This window comes from Punica granatum, chromosome 5, assembly GCF_007655135.1.
Source record: "Punica granatum isolate Tunisia-2019 chromosome 5, ASM765513v2, whole genome shotgun sequence".
Classification (NCBI taxonomy): domain Eukaryota; kingdom Viridiplantae; phylum Streptophyta; class Magnoliopsida; order Myrtales; family Lythraceae; genus Punica; species Punica granatum.
The window spans coordinates 11,966,963-11,982,508 of NC_045131.1; positions in this window are offsets into that span (position 1 = coordinate 11,966,963).

Sequence of the window (15,546 nt, forward strand, 5' to 3'; positions counted from 1 at the left end):
CTGACTCCTTCTGGGGATATGCTCTACAGACAGCTGCTCTCATATTAAACAATGCTCCGTCGAAATCAGTTGAAAGGACACCATATGAGATGTGGTATGGGAAACGTCCCAAGATGTCTTTTCTAAAGATATGGGGTTGCGAAGCTTATGTGAAGAGATTGTCTTCGGATAAGCTTGGCCCTAAATCGGACAAATGTTACTTCGTGGGGTATCCTAAGGAAACTCGAGGATACTATTTCTATAATCCCATCGAGGGCAAAGTGTTTGTCGCTCGAACTGCGGTATTCCTTGAGAAAGAGTTTCTCTCCAAAGGAACTAGTGGGAGGAAATTAGAACTTGGGGAAGTTCTACCACAAAATGACATTGACCAATCGACGGGCGATGTTGCAGAACAAGTACCACAAGTTGTTGTGGCACAATCTTCTACACAGGTGACACAGGAGCCTCGTAGGTCTAGTAGGATACGTCATGAGCCCGAGAGATATGGATTTCTCGTGACTCAAGACAATGACGTATTGCTCATAGATAATGATGAGCCTACAACCTATGCGGAAGCCGTAATAGGCCCAGACTCTGAGAAATGGCTGGAGGCCATGAGATCTGAGATGGAGTCCATGTACACTAACCAAGTATGGACTTTGGTTGATCCACCTGAAGGGGCAAAACCCATTGGGTGTAAGTGGGTCTTCAAGAAGAAGACTGACATGGACGGTAATGTGATTACCTTTAAGGGCCGACTTGTGGCAAAAGGTTTCAGACAAGTTCATGGTGTTGACTATGACGAAACCTTTTCCCCGGTAGCTATGCTTAAATCCATCGGGATCTTGCTTGCAATTGCAGCTTATTATGATTATGAGATCTGGCAAATGGATGTCAAAACTGCTTTCCTGAACGGGAAGCTCCTCGAGGATGTGTTTATGACACAACCTGAGGGTTTTGTCGATCCACATTGTGCCGAAAAGGTTTGTAAGCTACAACGGTCTATTTATGGACTGAAGCAAGCTTCTAGGAGCTGGAATCTTCGTTTTGATGATGCAATCAAAGAGTTTGGTTTCATCAAGAATGAAGATGAACCCTGTGTTTACAAGAAGGTTAGTGGGAGCGTAGTAATCTTCCTGATGTTGTATGTAGACGACATACTTCTGATTGGGAATGACATTCCTTCCCTACAGTCTGTGAAGACTTGGTTGGGAAGGTGTTTCTCTATGAAGGACTTAGGCGAAGCTACCTACGTGCTAGGTATTAGGATCTATAGAGATAGATCCAAGAGACTGCTTGGCCTAAGTCAGAGTGCATACATAGATAAAGTGCTTCGGCGCTTTAGCATGCAGGATTCTAAGAAAGGGTCGCTGCCTATGTTACATGGCATAAGCCTTTCGAAGGCTCAGAGTCCTTCTACTCGAGAGGAGAGGGACAGAATGAATAGGATTCCATATGCGTCAGCTATTGGATCTATCATGTATGCTATGTTATGCACTCGATCAGATGTCTCGTATGCTTTGAGTATGACGAGTCGATACCAATCAGATCCAGGAGAAAGACACTGGATTGCAGTAAAGAACATCCTTAAGTACTTACGAAGGACTAAGGAGATGTTTTTGGTATATGGAAGCGAAGAAGAGCTCGTTGTAAGAGGTTACACCGATGCTAGCTTCCAGACCGATAAGGACGACAGTAGATCGCAGTCAGGGTATGTGTTCTGCCTGAATGGAGGTGCTGTGAGTTGGAAGAGTTCCAAACAGGAGACAGTAGCCGACTCTACCACAGAGGCCGAGTATATTGCTGCCTCTAACGCTGCAAAAGAGGCCGTTTGGATCAAGAAGTTCATAACAGAACTTGCCGTGGTTCCTAGCATCGCAGACCCAGTGGATCTCTATTGTGACAACAATGGAGCCATTGCGCAAGCTAAGGAACCCAGGTCTCACCAACGATCCAAACATATACTCAGGCGCTTCCATCTCATTCGCGAGATTATTGACAGAGGAGATGTGAAGATATGCAGAATACCAACAGATGAGAATCTCGCAGATCCACTTACGAAGCCTCTTGTGCAGCGCAAGCACGAGGCTCACACTAGATCTATTGGCATTAGACAGATGCCAGATTGGCTCTAGTGCAAGTGGGAGATTGTTGGGAATTGGTGTATGCCCTAGATGCAATCTATCATCAGTTCTGTAATATGACATGTATTTCATTATATTACGAGGCATATCTGTTATTGTGTAGATTGCGCTAAATATGATTTTACACAATAATGTCCTTGGAATAGTAGGTTCAATAAGCATCAAGTGTGACTTGATTGTGAGATTCTATAATTACTGAACATTATTCCTAAATGTCCATAGTCAAAGTATTATCGTTAATTAGGACAACGATAATACGGTTAGATTAGTGTAAGTGTTGATTGATGATCAAATCTCATAGGTCATGGATATGGAGATATCAAATCACACCACATGTATACATTAAGAGTAATGTGTATAGGACTGATCCGCCATGAGATTGCTACATGGGTTGTTACGTGACTGTCATTAGCATATCTCAAAGTGACTATAGTGTAATGGTCCTTTGACTTGAGGTCACCATAGATTCCTACATGTAATGTCATATACTTTGATACTGTCAAACGCCACTGTAACAGGATGGTTATAAAGACAGTTATTGGGTATACCACAGAGCATGGAGAGGAATGTGAGTGATCAAGATAGGATTTGTCCCTCCTACGAAACGGGAGCGATATCTCACGGCCACTTGGTGGTTAAGTCTAAAAGTGTATGCATACCCAAATGAGTCGATATAATGATATCGAGCTCATTTGTTCTGATAGACTTACCAGGTAAACCAAGAAAAAGAGATATTGAGCCATACAAGGATGTCATCGACCATGCCTTGGGCTCAATAGAGATATAGAGGACAAAGGGATTATATTACACGGTAACGGAGGTCACAAGGTTCGTCGAGAAATTGACTTTCCGATTACTTGAGTAACAGTGATGCATTGCTAGATGCCACTCACTGTTTGTAATATTGAAATAGAGATTTTGATATTACTGTCAACGTAATTGGGAACCTACAGGGTCACACACTACGACTAAATTGAAGAGATATCTTGAAACAAATAAAATCGTCTAATAGAGATTAGATGATTTATGGTGCGACTAATTAATTGGATATTTAATGAGATTAAATTTGTCGATTAATTAGACTCGATTTATTAGATTAAATGGACCAAATTGATGCAAGATCAATATGGTGACACATGGCTTTTACGTGAATAGACATGTGTATGGACACATGTAATGTGGAAACCCAATTTGGGTTAGTCCCACATCGGCCAGGGACTTGAATTGTCCCCCCATATTGCTTATAAAAAGGGGGGCAATGTGCATATATATATATATATCAGCAGAGACATATATATATATATATGTGTGTGTGCTGCATATATATTTGCTAATATATATATATATATATACACGTAGTGTATGCATGTGTGTGCATATAAGTATATATATATATATATAATTTGAGTTGAATTGTTCAACTCAAATAAGGTCCATTAGTCTAATAAATTTCGGGGGTCGCATCGGGGTGTTTCTTTCGAGTGTTGGTCGCTAGCACCGCCGATCTCGAAGACTCGTCGACAAAGTCGGTGTGGATTCCAGTAGAGGCGTCACGCGTGGGACGCTCGGTCGACAACTTTAAATATTCCAGGTACGTTTTTATTTACTCTTATTCTTCTAGTAGGTCTTGGAATTAGTTTCACGGGTAGGAAATTTTGAATTTCTGTTCCTTTTTCGCTTCCGTTGCGCCCCATGGAGCTAGCACACCCGTAGTGATCATCCTCCTCGGTGTACGGTCTTATATCAAGCACAATCTTGACATATAGTGAACATTGTAATCATAATCTTTCAACAATTGAGCAATAGATAATAAGTTGTAGTTGAAATCAGGAATGAACAGAGCATCATTGAGTAATAGATTACCAAATTAGACTTTTCGAGACCGGGTAGCTCGTGTGGTGCCATTCGGCACATGGACAGCAGATCCATTATTAATCGAGACAGCATCAACTAACTGGTTTATATCTCCAGTCATATGACATGAAGCTCCAGAATTGATAATCCATTCCACGCTTGAATCAATAGTCACGAAACCCTTACTTGAGAGTCGCTCAGATCTAGGATTGTCGCCACCAGCCAGTGTAACGAGGCGCTAAAGCTGGTCCTCGGAAGCATGGAGAGCCTCTTGAGTGCATTAGGAACAGGGGTAACTGTCGGGGTTGAGCTACTGGACGCCATGCTGGCTGCAATGGAGAGCCGGTGTCTGACCCGGGAGAATTGGCTACAGTGGAGAAGGCTACAACGAAGGAGCTTAATTCCAAAATGGAGGAACATAATGCTGCGACCAAATAATAGAAGCCTGCAGCGGAGGTACAAAAGGCTGCAATGAAGAAATAGAAGTCTAGATGCTTAGCCAGTGGGGCTGGCAAGGGATGGAACCCAAAGATGAGAATGTCGGCTGCAAGACCACCGCTCTGATACCACGAACAAACCCAATGGGGTTGAGAGAAATCTGCAGCATATTCATTAATTCCTCTAGAACGTAACTTATACAGATGACTAGCTATGTGCCAATAACGCAAATATTGTAAAACTAGAAAGAAAAAGATGATTGCTATCTATAATACAATTCTCCTAATATACACCATACTCTATCATATTGTACAAGTAAGCATATCTCGGCCATTTTTTTACATTAATTCCATAATACTCCATAATAGATGGAAACCTCTAGAACAGTAACCAATAAGATGGCCTGCTGAGGACCAAGAATCACACCGGAAGGATATGGGCCAGACCATCACCAACTTACCAACTCAGATAAGGCTTTATAAGAGATCGAAGCAAAGTTCGAGAATCTTCTTCCAGGAGTCGTTTGCCTGGGAATGAATAGCCTATATATAGAGATATATCTCCATTTGAGAATGTAACATTACATCCAAGCGATCGACCCAAGGAGAGCTCAGAGAACCATTACAAAATACAAATAAGTCATCAGCAAAGCTTAAATGAGTAACACGAAGCTTCTTGCGTCTCGGATGGTTGTGGATATCTCTCCCCTATCAGCAGCTTGATTAAGTAATTGATTGAGTACTTCCAATAGAGTGGTTCTCCCTGACGAATGCCCTTGCAACCTCTAAAATATCCAGACAAATTAAGATCCATTCACTGAGACTGAGAACCAAGGCAGAACGATACAGGATTTGATCCAGTCAACATAAACAGTCGGGAATCCACTAACATGAAGAATATTAACCAGGAAATTCCAATCCGGCCACGGAGTCAAAAGCTTTCATCAAGTCTTTTTTTATAGCACATCTCCCAGATACTAACCTTCTATTATAATTCTATATGAGTTCATCATGAGCAAGTAAAAAGTTGTTAGAAATTCCTCTGCCCTTCACAAATGCACTTTGATTCCAGCTACTGAGCTCAGGCAGCACTACTTTCATACGGTTGGCCAAGATCTTCGGAATACACTTATATAAACAATGTAACAGCAAGAGATACCCCTCAGGTCTTTATGTATACAGTCTTCATAGCAACATTATATATATATATTCTCTCGTAAAATACAGGAAGAACAAATGTAACCGAAACATGATAGGCGGAGCATAGTGAAAAGGAAAAAACTTTTGTTTCATCACATTCAAGAGCGGGCTTTTCTAGTTAATAGAATAAGGAGCTTATTACTATTATTTTATTTAATTAGTAACACGACTGATTAGCCAATTATAGGGATGCTGGTGACGATGCCACAATCATAGACCCAGACACGGACGCGGTTGCAGTAAAAGTCATCGGTGACACGATCGATTCAACAGCTTCTGCTGATGTTTTTATTTTAACCGGCGATCTATGAAGAAAATCACATTAAAGAACAGAGTCGACTTTTTAAATAAAAGACATACTAGAAGGCCTAAGGATTTACATATGTCATGTTATAGTTATGTGTGTATATATGTATATGTATACAGAAAATATTAATTATGAATTGTTTATTTTTGCTAATCTACTAACCACAGTCCAAGTTTTAATAAATTATAACAATTTACTTGTAATTTCTGTACAATTCTCTCGAGGGGCCAGCAACGGCCGGCGAAGGTTCCGCCATCTCCTTTGTGTGCATATTCATACATTATTTTAAGTTTCTCATTTTATTTCCTTCCTATTTTCTATTTTGTATTATATTTCGTTCAAAATATAAAATGATTTTCTCATCTCTGTTTTTTTTTTATGAAAAAGGTCAAGAACTAGCCTGTGAATTTCAAAAGCTACCAATTTGCACTCATTAGACATATATGAAATGTGTAATCATATTTATGGATTATATACCCCGATTTTTGACGTCACCATATGAAAATATATATATATATATTTTATTTTTTTTTTTTTGCATCTATGACTAATATAAAAGTACGGGCTCAACATGTTGCTCCTTGACTTTTCATAATTTCAGATTTACCCTTCTTGTAATTATTAATGAGTTTATTTAAATTGATGCTAAACATTCGTCTTGATTCATTGTGTCATCAATCGGGACTACCAAACCAGAGTACGAAAACTTACTCCGGTGATAATTCTTAATATATAATTTATGCTAACTGCTCATCTCGAACCGTTGTCATCGTTTGCAGTTATCCTTAACCAAAATACTGTAACTTGCTCCAATAAACAATGACGTTTTATATAAATACAGTGTATAACAACTATTAAATAAAAAACTACAAATATGTAGATATGTTACAAAAAAAAAAGAATGTATAACTCAAATTTTCTTTTCACTCTCCTTCTTTCGATTTCTTATATTAACATCTCAATTTTGATTAAATAAAAAAAAATTTCAAATATTTTTACTAGGTGAGTTTGTCAACTATTCTATATAGAAAATCCTACTGCATATAAAAAAGCTTACTTTGAAGATTATCTTATATCATTATATGTATTTATACATATCAATATTTTGATTTATTTTTATTACTAATCATAATTTTCAAATTGAATATCAAAATTAATAGATGAAATACTTTGAAATCAAAAAGAAAAAAAAATCAAACGGTATTTAGAAATATACATTTTGTATTTATGTAATAACGAACATTGATTTAAAAACTATGTAAGCTAATGTATCAAATTGCATTATTTTTATGTGCAATGCACGTGACTATTTTGCTAGTACACGTAAAAGTGCAGAGCCCACTATTATAGTTCTCCATATATGCGCAAATCCTAAAATCCCTTTTATACTTTGAAAAATATGAATTTATATCCCTTTGTGTGTTTTTAATGCACCACTTGCTATCTAAAAAATCAATGAGCTCTAACTAATCCAAGATCGAGGTCGGTCGGCCACCAAGGGGTAAAGTTCTTCTTGCATTGATTTTCTCAATTCACAATACTCGAACCCGATATCTTATCCAAAGGGAAACCACTTGAATAAACTCACGCTGGTCCTCTAAGCACCCCTTATTGTAGTATTTTAATATAGGAAAAAGTATACATTTGGTTGCTTTTATTTAGTCCTTTTATTTTTCCTTTTATTGTTTAATCCTACCTCCTTGAATGCTTTTATGTTTTAATTATTTTTTCTTTTTTCTTTCTCCATTTTCATTTGATATCTTGATTAGTTTTCTATTTTTATTATTTTATCAAAACTTTTATCAAAGAAAAATTTTTAATGGTCCTCAACTTTTTCTTGCTACTTCTTACGTCCTACTCTCTCTCTCTCTCTCTTTTTTTTTTGCATTCAATTTTGTCATTGTTCTACTGCTCAATTTTCCATAAAACATGCACAGGTAGGAACTTTGGAATAAAAACTATATTTTAAAAAGTTCAAAATATAAAACAAAATTAATATGAGGTGCGTGTATATATTTATTTTCACTAGCCATATTAATATGAGGCATGTATATATATCATATAAATAGAACATATGCTTGTAACATACAAAGAACAGGTGTGACAGATGATATGGGACACAACCAGATCAAAGCCAAGCCACAAGTAAATAACATGTCTTTCATCACACTCAAGGGCACCTTAAGTTAATAATTAAGGTGCTTAATTAATATTATCTTATTTAATTTGTAAAACCATCGTTTAGCCTATCTGAGGGACCCTGGTGACAATGTCAGAGTTATCAACCCAGACACGGACGCGGTCGCAGCGGAAGTCACTGGTAACGAAGCTGCCCTCCTTGACTGTGGACGCCTGCACTTTTGGGTTCTCCATCATTATTTTAGCTGACGCAGCCTCCCCATTTAAACCTATCAGCTCTGGCCATGAGCTCTTCCCTACCAAAATTTTAATTAATAAATCAATAAGTTATTGTTATCATATAAACAACAGAGAAGAAAAGGGCGTTTTCATTCAATGATCAAGTACGACGATGATATTGAAGTACGACTTATCATAGCCTTAACGATCATATAATTTAGAATCCCGGGGCCGGAAGTTGTTTGATGCAGTAAAATATTATGATCTTGAAGACCAAATGTTGCATCATTTTTGTATGTACTATGTAGTAAGAACTAGTTAAATCGTATAGAAATATAAGATGAGATAATTAATCCTCACAATGAAATCGTATAGCAATTCTATAACCTAGTTCGTGGATTCAAAAAAGCTCTAGTACTTGAGATAATTAACCCTAAGATCGATCGACTCGTTAGAAAACTCACCTGCAGGACAGCTGCCACTTGCCATATGTTGTTGATATAAGCTTCCTCTTCTTCTTCTTATGTAAGCAAGTGTAATAAAGTTGAAATGCTGTGTTCTTAAGATGTGATGAAGGGTATGGCTATTTATAGGAGGGGAAGAAAGATTAGACAAGCGAGGAATTATTTATTATGACTGTGGTTTCTGTCCTTATTAGCCAGTCAGGGTACTGCAGGCGAGTGTTCACAATCTAAGTCTTTCCTATTACTCGTTTGTCAAGTCTGTAAGTCCAAGGTTGAGAATTCGAGCCATACTTAACGTTTACATTGCTATTTGTCGCTTAGTTTTTTTTTTCCTCTAATCCGGGATGTCTAGATTTCGCTCAACTAATCCCAAGGCTCCGAGGGTAATCACGCTAAATGCGCTTCGATGGTTTCAAAGTATTTCGAACTTGGAATGAAGTGAATACTTGAATTATTTCTTAACTATTAGATTAAATCCCTTGGTATTGTTACGAGTCGCTTAGTTGTTCTTTGTTTACTACGTATTGACATTTGTGCAGGAAAGCCGGGCCTTTGTTAATTATTATTATTTTTGGATTCAAGCCATTGTATTTTCGCTAAAAGCTGGAAAGCCAGACGGTTGCCGTCTACGGACGTATATTTTATTGGGAATACCGTCCCAAACTTTTGCTATGAGGAGTTTCCTGTCGGAGATTTTGCGGTCGTTCTTCGTCGTTTTCCAAAGTACTTTCTAGCGAAAACTCTTCAATAGGAAGACGTACAAAGAGGCCAAAAGATGTACACATATGTATAATAATCTCACGTTACAGTAGTCTCTGTGTTTTATGTATACAAAATGTTTCTCTTTCAATTGTAAGAAAGGCTCGGACCTAATACAAGTATTGGAAATTGATCGAAGAGGCACGAAGTCCACTCCATAACCATCAGATTTAAAATCTCTTGATACATAATTGACGGTTCGTGTCCAGTACAAGAATGAGCAGATTTAGCAAGGGAAATTACCAAGCAAATGGCTCTCCATAACCATCAGATTTAAAATCTCTTGATACATAATTGACGATTTGTGTCCCGTACAAGAATGAGCAGATTTAGCAAGGGAAATTACCGAGCGAATGGCTCCCTCAGTAAAATTCCCTCGATAATCCCTTGCTATATGTTCCGTCAGGAAAGTTCTCCAGTGGTAGGGATATTCTACAGAATCTTCCCTCTGAAGCTTACTAGGGGATAATTCCGTGAAAAGTAGCTCTGTAAGACCAATAAAAAAAATAAAAAAATAAGTTAATTAAATTATGCGAGGGATGGTTCCCTCGGTAATCCGTTGGGAACGATGGCATGAGAAAGCTTTAATTTATCTTTCTGACACTTAATCAAATTCCGAACTATCGAAACCAACAAGTGTCAAGCGAAGCGACGTTGTTCTGAGGCCCCATGACTTAGCCTTTAAGGCGCTTCCTAGCCTCTCTAACCGTCTCAACCTCTATAATGAAATTAATGACCCAAAGGAAACACCTCTTTGTCAAACCATATCCTTAACATGCGCTCCACTCATCGAGCCCTGCACATCTAGTGCTCCACTCATCGAGCCTTGCACTCCACTGCTCCTCTCATTGAGCCCTAGACATCCTAGGTGCTCCGCAAATAAGGTACTGCACGCCCTAGGTGCTCTGCCAGAAAGGCTATGCACGCTTTAGGATCATTGTACCCCCTTAGTGCTCCACTTACGAAGCCCCGCACCCAATGGGGACTACTGTGTATCTCTAGGGAGCGACCCTTCTGACACTCAGGAACTGCTCACCCCAAGTACTCCGCCTGCTAGGCCCTGTACTTTCCTCTGGGTTCCTGGCTCCTCTAACACATAAGGGATCTACACCCAGATACTCCTCCCATGAGGCCCTGTGTTTCAAGGGTGTAATCATGTCTCTAGGGTCTCGGCCCCTCTGACATACCACGCGCTCATAATGGAGTGCTTTGCTCTTAAAGCTCTACATATTCTAAACCCGTGAGTGATCATATCATGAGGCAAAAGCATGGTAACTGAATAAGTTGGCTTTATTAATACCAAGGAGCTAAGTACATTATATCAGTGAAGCACTTTGTGCTAATGATTGAAAAGTAAAACTAAGCGTCAACATAACTTAGTCATAGGTTCAAAAGTAACACTTGCGGAGGTGTGTTGCGTTGAAGGTACGAGGCAGTTTCTTGCCCTCTTTATCTTCCAAGACGTAAGCATTGGGATGGGGCACTCCAACCGCCTTATATGGACCCCCCCTATTAGGGGTCAGCTTGTTGTGGTGAGCCAAGCCCTTGAATTTATTATTTCTTAGAACCCAGTCCCCTACATGGAGCTGCCTCACCTTAACCTTCGCGTGTAGTGCCTAGACGCTGCCTGTCTTGCATGCGCCATGGACTCTGCAACCTCAAGTAGCCGCTCATCGACGGTATCCAGCTCCTCGCGATGTAGTTGCTCATTAAGCTCTTCTTTAAAGAATACTATCCGATGTAAGTAAAGATCAATCTCCGCTGGGAGGACAGCCTCTGAGCCATATACCAAGCTAAATGGTGTCTCCTCCATCGCTGTTTGCGGAATTGTCTTGAACATCTAGAGAACACCGGGGAATTCATCTGTTTAGTTGCCTCTTAATGCCTCGACCCTTGTGCAAAACCCATGGAGCAGAGTCTTATTAGCATTCTCTGTTTGTCCGTTAGTCACTGGATGTCGTACCGATACGAAGCGCTGCTCGATGTGGAGCTCATCACAAAAATCTTTAAACTCTTTTCCTTTGAACTGCGTGCCATTATTAAAAATCAGGATATGAGGAGCCCTAAAGCGACAAGCAATGTTAGCTCTGAAGAGCTTAATCACTGCCTTCTCAATGATGGTCGCTAGTGGCTCTGCTTCCACCCACTTCAAGTACAAGTCTACAGCCACGATAAGAAATTTCCACTTGCCAACAGCAACAGAGAAAGTTCCTAACAATGACGCTTCCCTCTTTCCTTAGGATCTTAACGAATTGGACCCCTTTCGCCTCAACCCCTTCAATAGCAATCTTGCTAAGGGAGTCACATTTACAATTCTCCCCATGTGGGATCAATTCCACCTTGAACTGAGGGAAACCTGCCAACAGAGCCTTTGCTCGCTCTACATACTAGATCATATGGTCTTCTCTGGCTTCACACTCCCATAGCACTTGATTCACAATCAACTGCAAGTCACACTTCACGTGCAAGTTTATGACCCTAGCCCCTCTTGCGATCATGAGGCCTGTGATGAGCGCCTCACACTCCGCCTCATTATTGGTGGCAGGGAAAGTCAACACTAAGGCATACTTCAGTAGGCCCCCTTCTGGTAGGACTAGGACACAGCTAGCACCTACCGCCCTTGCTATCGAAGATTTATCAATCATTAGAATCCATGGTTGGTTGGTAGGCTGCCCTACCTCCAAAGGCTCTGCACCCCCACCAATGTCTTCGTTGATAAAGTCTGCCAAGGCTTGGTCCTTGAATGCTGCCGTCAGAGCATAATCTATGTCGAACTGGCTAAGCTCCATTGTCCACTTCACCATCCTCCCAAATGCATCATACTTCTTGAACACCTGCTTGAGAGGCTGATCCGTAAGCACCACTACAGGGTGAGTCATGAAATATGGGCGGAGCTTCCGTTAGGTTACCACCAACGCGAAACCCCATTTCTCTATAGCCATGTAGTTCTTCCCTGGGAAGAGCACCATACTGACATAGTAAACTAACTGCTGCTCTCTCCCCCCCTCGAGGACCAGAACTGAGCGAACAACAGTGTTAGAAACTCCCAAGTAAGCGAACAGGGTTTCACCCTGCCGCAGCTTCGCTAGGGTCGATAAGGTGTGCAAGTGCTCCTTAATCCCTTAAAAAGTTACTTCGCACTTCTTAGACTTGATAAAATTCCGTGCCCCTTTAAGGGCTTAGAAGAAAGTATAGCACCTATCCCCGGACCTTGCTAGGACCCTATTCAATGCAGCTAACTTACCAGTCAGATTCTGCACTTCATGAGCATTCTTTGGGGAAGCCATACCTAGAATGGTCTAAATCTTCACGGGATTGGCCTTGATCCTCCGCTAGGTGATCATGAACCCTAAGAGTTTCCCTGACAGTACCCCAAAAGCACACTTTTTAGGGTTTAGCTTCATTTGGTATCTCTGCAGAGTGTCAAAGGTTTCTTGCAAATCCACGCAATGACTACTCAGGAAGGGGGACTTCACGATCATGTCGTCCACATATGCTTCAACATTCCTCCCCAGCTGCTCCACGAACATGCTGTTAACCAGCCTTTGGTACGTAGTGCCTGCATTTTTCAGGCCAAAAGGCATGACCTTGTAGTAATACACGCCATTGTCTTTAAAGAACGCCATGTGCTACTCATTTGCAGGGTTCATCCTGATCCGGTTGTATCCAAAGTAGGCATCATTAAAACTCAGGAGCTGGTTGTCGTTGTCGAGTCTACCAACAATTGGATTCCCGGTAGGGAATACGCATCTTTTGGACACGCTTTGTTCAAATCCATGAAGTACACACACACCCTTCATTTCCTGTTGCTCTTCTTCACCATCACTGTGTTGGCCACCCATAGTTTGGAACCTGAATTCGCAGATGAAACATGTCGCCTTAAGCTTTGTTACTTCGGCTTTTATAACGTCAAGCCTCTCGCCTAGCAGGGGTCTCTTTTCCTAGATTATAGGCCTTGCCCCCTCTTTGATGCTCAAGTAATGAGTAATCTCGCCCGGGTCAATCCCCGACATGTCAGATCAATCACCTTTATAGTCAGCTCTGCTTCTCGTAAAGCTAACAAGGGGAGTGTTTACTTGCCTTAACATTTCAAGCGAGAGTCCCATCTGGATAAAAGGCCTCGTGCAACAAGATGTCAACGGAGGTTCCAGTGTCGACCAATATCCTCTTCACATCGAACAGGCTAATACGAGTGGTTATAACCAACGCATCATCATGTGGGTATTGTATGTGCTCCGAGTCACTCTCCGTAAATGTGAGCGATACTTCCTTACTCTCCCCCGACCGAACACGCTTCTTTGCAGTGTCCACGGATAAGGCTTGCCTCATGTAGACGTTTCTAACTCTGCCGAAGATCCGCCCGAAGCCTCCCGCCAGCAATTATGTTGATCACCCCATCATGAAAGGTGCCCTCGTATTTGACGCTTGACTCCCTATTGCTCATCCCGACGATAGGGACGATATGCCCCCCTCGACCTTGCAACTCTTCTATTTGAACGTTCGCACTCTGCAAGCGGGAACCTTCTAGGAGATCCCCATCGTAACAGACTCCTCTCGTCACCCTCGCCCTGCATAAAGCCCTTAAGGTGTCTCTGCTGGATGAGTTTTTTTATCGCCTGACCAAGCTCCCTGCATTTATCCACTGCATGGCTGTGAGCCCTGCAGTAGGCGCAAACTTGGACTTGTCCCTTCCAAAGTTCTCTCCCTTCTTGGGAGGCAGAGGTGGCTTCAGCAGGCCAACCTTTCTATCTCGTTCAGCATTAGGGAACGTGGAACTGTCAGGGGGGTGAACGAATCTCCCTGGAGACCCTATCTTCGTTCTTCTTTTGGCAGTCCCTTTCGCTTTTCCCCGATCTTTTCCTTCGCCTTTTTACATGGCGTTAGGGCCTCCTTCAGCTTCATAAACCTCTTATTCCTTGCCGCCAAGTCAGCGCGATCCACCGCTTGTAAAATTATGAGGTCCTTCTTGAAGTCCAAAATCTTCAAACCTCTCTGGAATGCAGAAATTGTCTCGCGCAGAGTGACCTCGAGCACCTCCACGATGACTCCGAAATATCTATCATACTGAGCGCGAAGCGTCTCTCCATCCCACTGCTCTAATCCAAACAAGTAGTTTACGTACTTCCTGGTCCTCTACATTCCTGCGAACCTTTGCACACATGCATCCTGCAACTGCTCAAAGCATTTGATTGAGCTGGCCAGGAGGGAGTTGAACCACTCCGCAACACTCCTAGTCAATGTCGTTGGGAACATGAGGCACTTGACATTCTCATCCCTCGTCCTTCTCAATAGGGACATAATATGCTTTCGGACGTAGTCGTGAGGGTCCGCCTTACTATCATACATAGTGATTTAGGGAAAAGAGAATCTGGGCTGCAGCTGGGTATTTTGGATCTTCGCTGATAGAAGGAGAGCAACATCGGAGTTAAACACAGGGACCCCCATCCTCTTCCTCTCAATCTTCGCAAAGCGTTCCTCGATTATCTTATTGATCTTCTTTGGTGTCAACAAGGTTGGAGCCGTTATTGTGGCTAGGAGTAGCTCCGCAGGCCAAGAAGCACTCTTCTCCTTCAACACCTTCTTTTACTTCTCGAGAGATTCCGAGTACCCGAGCTGACCAAGCATGCGGGACGATTGAGAATCCTCCTCCGACCCCCTCATCTATTCCATGATCATCTTGGCTAAAGTATCCTCTTGGCACTTGATCAAGGCGCGGACTTCCGCCCTAGGAGCCTCGGGAAGGCTGTTGATCAGTTGTTCATCTTGATCAAGGGCTTGAGAGGGTAGAATGCCACCTACTATACTTGAAGCAGCTTTGGGGAGTTGCGCATCATTCGGAGGGTGATTGAAGGTCCTGCTATCTCCAGGTGTTTACTCTCGAATTTCCTTGACTTCTAGTCACAACCATCTCTTGTAGCTTTGAAATGCCCAAACACGAACAAGAACCGGCAAGAGCCTAAACTTGGCATACTGTTCCCATAGATGGTGACAATGTTACGAACTTGTTATTCGGGCTGAATCCACGTGTGATCCTCGTGCTCTCG